Genomic DNA, 4,714 nt, shown 5'->3' with positions numbered 1-4,714 from the left:
AAAATTAATAAATACATACTTACACAAACAAGCTTGCTTTAAAATACTTGTCTGGATCTGTCCTAAACTCATAAAAATCAGGAAATTCTGTACTCTGTCTCTTTAAAGCAGTGGTCCTCAACAAACCATGTTCAGTTTCCAAATTTCTCATGCGTTCTTATCATCAAACTTTTTGAATTGGAAACGATATACACTTTACAGTTTACTGTAAAAAACTTACACTTCCCATGACCTCATGGCCTGTAGTTTGGAAACTAGTCCTCTAAGATATATGTATATGATGATGGAAAGCATGTCTACAAGATGTCCGTTGGCTGTCACTTTAATTTTGTACAGTGGATGATAGTAGCATTGAGACATAGGCTTTTGGCAGGTGAGCAACCTGGACTTACACCCAAGGTCCTGATCAACCTATATATCCATAAAGACAGATTAGCTCAATGTCCTCTGGGCACTGAAAACCAGAAGAAGCAAAAAAAGTTTTTCTCTCATGTTTGCTCTTATCCGCCTGAAGAAATCCAAAGTTCTCTCCTAAGTATGTGATGCAGTCAGGGCATTTCAGCTCCTATGCATTGCCTGCTTTTCTCTGCCATCTGTCGGTGTATAGCTTGGCTCTTCAGCAGGCCTGAAGAGGTGAAAAGCTAGTTTCCTTCTGACTTGAGGGCAAAATAGCATCTAAGTGAGAGGAAGAGTGTAACAAGTCCCCAAGCTAAAATGTAAATTTTTTGGAGACATACATGTCTGTTTTCAGACTTGAGTGACTCAAAGTTGCACCACCAAAAAAGTATGTGTATTCCCATCTCATGTCAACAATCCCCGTCCTTAAATACATTGAATAAAAGCCCTTAAATAGTCCTTAAGCATTAAAAGTCCTTAAATACCTTGTATTTAAATGTGTAGTGCTACTCATGAATGTAAGAATAGCTACATAGATGTGTATTCCTGTCGTTACAAAGCCAAAGCTGTTCATTTGCATGGATACATTTTTGTCCTCCTATTTTCAATACTAACGTAAAAGATGAAGACAAGCAAAAGATGTCCATCATTTAGGGGTCTCCCTAGATGACACACTGTCCTCTGTTTAAATTACCTATTCCCTTCTTAAAGACTAAACATGTAATGAATAATATAAGGTACAACCCTATTATTCTCAGAGGCTCATCAGCGTTGGTCGGTTCCAAGCTTAGGTCCGTAGGAGCTTGAAGGGGTCAGGAGGAACTGGCCCATGGTCCCTGCAGAACTGGAAGATGTGGGGAACTCACAAGTCCTTAGGTCAAGTTGCTGTTACAGCATGGAGGCTTTTCATGATGGAGTGGGAAAACTTGAAATGAGAAGACAGCTTAGCTGTCACCACTGGGGGCCACTGCTACTTAGCAAGAGAGAAGCAAAGGGAAGCTGTTGCAAGGCCTGGAGTCTGCACGGATTGGAGATAGCTCCTGGAGAGAAGCAAGGAAGTGTCCCTGTGTGGGGTCACTGTTCAGAGATGGGAATAGCCAGCGAAGATATGCACAGGGAACTGAAATCTCCGAATTTCAGTTCGACATTCATATGTTCGACAACGAACATATGAATGAGATGCTAAGACTTTTGCTGAATTTCACCATGAGTGATGACAGAAGTGGCCCCAACCACTCTTTGCAGCGGTACTCCCAGTCCTGTGCTGGTCCACATATCTGTGGGAAGTGGCTTGCATACCAGTAATAATTGGGACCCCTTGCTAATCAAACCTGGTCAAAAGTGGGTCATCATCACTGTTGTCTTTGTTGACCAAAATGGCTTTTCTTGCTAAGAGGGAGAACAGGCAATAGGGAATAGGCAAAAAATAAAGTCAGGTAGTAGAGACTTTTGGGGGAGTGAGTAAAGAGCAAGACAAACTGGAAAATTATAAGATGGACAGAGGAATTATGTACAAAAGAGAAGTGGATGGCTTCTCCTTATAGTCTGAGACATATTTTTTTCTTAATACTACCTTTCTGTATAAGCACATACTGCTGGAATAACGCAGAATTGTGAATTCTGGACTAGATGCAATAGTCAGGCTTTTCCAAGGGTTTCCCCTAAGGATTAAGAAATCTCAGGTGAAAATCTTCCTCACTCCAGACATTATCCATATGTATAATGTTATTTTACAGCCAAATTGACCCTTCTGAGAATCTTTTGTACAAAACACCCTCAGCCTTAAATAGAAACCAAGGCCTGACTTTTCCTCTCTTACACATAAGATGATGGCATAATTTGCTGACTTCAAATGGGCTAGTGTTCATGTACTTTACAAGTGACAAGGGACTTGGACCTCACAACCATTTGTCACACTGATGCAATACAAATGTTTTGGAGAGGAGCAGTTACATGTCACATCCACCAATATTCGTCCCTTAGCGCTGCTAGTTTTTGGACAGCAGCAGATATTTTCTTTTCGATCTGAGATGCCATGCCACGCAGGAATGACATCTAAAGGGCCAGCCTGACTGAACATAATCCTTTGGAAAAATAAACATACATAGAGGTGAGGAGAACAGGGCAAAGAGGGATTTCTCCTCCCAGAACTAGTGGGCAAGCTGGGATAATTGTTGCTAAAAATTTTTGAATGTTGACCTCCCACCAAACACTTTAAATATGTCTCCGACACTAAACAAGCATTGTACTACATTGGGCTGTATCAGCCCAAACCTCTGTTTGCAGGCCGGGCTGGAGAAGCCCATCAAAGGCAAATGGTAAGAAAAGCAGGTGTGGGTCACTGAGGGGTGTTCCTGGCCCCATGCCCCTGGGAGACTTCTGGCACTGGTACTGCTATTGTACAGTGTTAATTAGATCATTCTAATTAATTCATTCGAAGTGTAAATTAGGAAGGAATGAAGATAAATTACACTAATACATTTAACCCCATGCTGTTTATTTAGCAGCTGAACAAAATAATGTGGTTAAAAAGAGTCTAACAAGGCAAAAGCCCAAGACACAGCTGTTTAATAGCATTAAAAATGAGATCTCAGCCTGTGCTGCGGGCACATACTGCTTGTTTGCATTTAAAAGGGTTGCCAAGATAGCTGTACTGGCAAACCCTGCTACTGTAGATGCAGCTGATACTAACAAAACAAAAAATGTACTTCCATCTCCTGAATGAAATAATCTGCCCTGGTAAATGGACTATATTGCTGGTACAGCTCTGCCAGCATTAGAACTCTTGCTGGTGTTGCTAGAGTAGTCTGGAAGATGTTTTAGCCACATAGGTATGCCTGCAAGACGTTTAAGTGGCAATAAAGCCGTATTATAAAGTTTGCTATACATTCAAGGATCCAAGAACTTGTCTCAACACAGAAGCCAAACCAATTTAAATAAAGTGTGAGGTGAAACTCATTTAGTTAAAACAGTAGTGCTTCTCTGCATAGCAAGCTGGATTTGAGTTTAACAAAGAAGTTTTTGCTACCCCAATTGTTTCAGAGTCACTATTCCAGAGATAAAAACTGAAAATATTTGGGGTTTTACATGCTTTCTGTTTTTGGAGGCCATACTTCCATTTCACATAGTCATTTTTTTCAGACTTCTTATTAAAAGAAACAAACAACAAAACCAGCCCTAAGAGATTATCAATTTCACATGACTCTAGAAGCTGGGGCTTTGAGAAAAGGGCCAATTATCTTGTGATCTGTGATAAAATCATGGTATTTAGCAACACTTCAAAGATCCTATCTATCCTGGCATACGAATACTAGGAGAAACATGTTTAAACTAGTTCAGTGGGCATGTTAAACTATGTCCTGGGATAGGCTAGGCCAGCTTTGTTTTCAGCAGTGTCAAAATACAGATTGGCCCATCTACAAAACTGGCTTAACCGGAACTGTGTTTAAATGTGACCTTAGTTCTTAGACCAACATAAACCAGGCCAAACACTTGCTTTGGACTTGGTTAATTTCTTGAGTGTTTTTTCCATGCTAGCCACGCAAGCATTCTTATTCTAAATGTGTTTTAAGCTGTATTCAGCCAGAGCTACCTAGTTTTAACTCCTGTGCAGAAAGGAGCAGAAGTGCTTTGGACGCTCTTTGTCACCTGAGCATAACTAGGAGCTCCTGTGAGCACGTTCAAGAGAACTGCTGTTGTGGTTCGTAAGCATTCCAGGTGTGGAATTACCAGGCAGAGGGCTATGGATTTACTTTTTCTTCTCCTTCTCTCTCTGCTCCCACCAGTAGCACTGCTTTACACAGCGCATGTTGCGCTGAGTTATATGCACGCGGAAGGGGCTGTCTGGCTGTGTAGTTGTTTCCCCAACAGATGATGGGGAATCATCCAGTCATTCTGCCCTGATTAACTGCAACAGGTTCCTCATTTTATGGAGGACAAGGAAGACCAGTACTTCATCTGGTCACTCTCTTACAGGATTATTGCCTCATTCTGTCCATGCAGAGTATTTCCCAAATCTGCGTGCTGTGGGCAGCTCTGTAAGCCTTATATGTTTTCCTCTCTACTAACCTCATTTTTCACTGACCAGTCCTCATAGCCATGCTCAAAATCAGTTTTACACTTCAGATGTTGCTGAGTGATAGATTAGGTAACATTATTCTACCATTTCTGCTTTTCACTCATGGTGATAATTCTGCCTGTTTGAAGTTTGTCCTGACGCTGTACGAAGTGATGCATCCCTGTGTTTTTAGTTGCATAGGATGATATAATCTGACTTTCTGACACCAGACTATGGAAGATTCAGCATAATGGAATTAGC

The sequence above is a fragment of the Pygoscelis adeliae genome, unplaced genomic scaffold (genome assembly GCF_000699105.1).
Source record: "Pygoscelis adeliae isolate BGI_AS28 unplaced genomic scaffold, ASM69910v1 Scaffold26, whole genome shotgun sequence".
Taxonomy (NCBI): Eukaryota; Metazoa; Chordata; class Aves; order Sphenisciformes; family Spheniscidae; genus Pygoscelis; species Pygoscelis adeliae.
The sequence above is the reverse complement of the archived record's forward strand: the minus strand, read 5'-3'. Positions refer to the sequence as shown.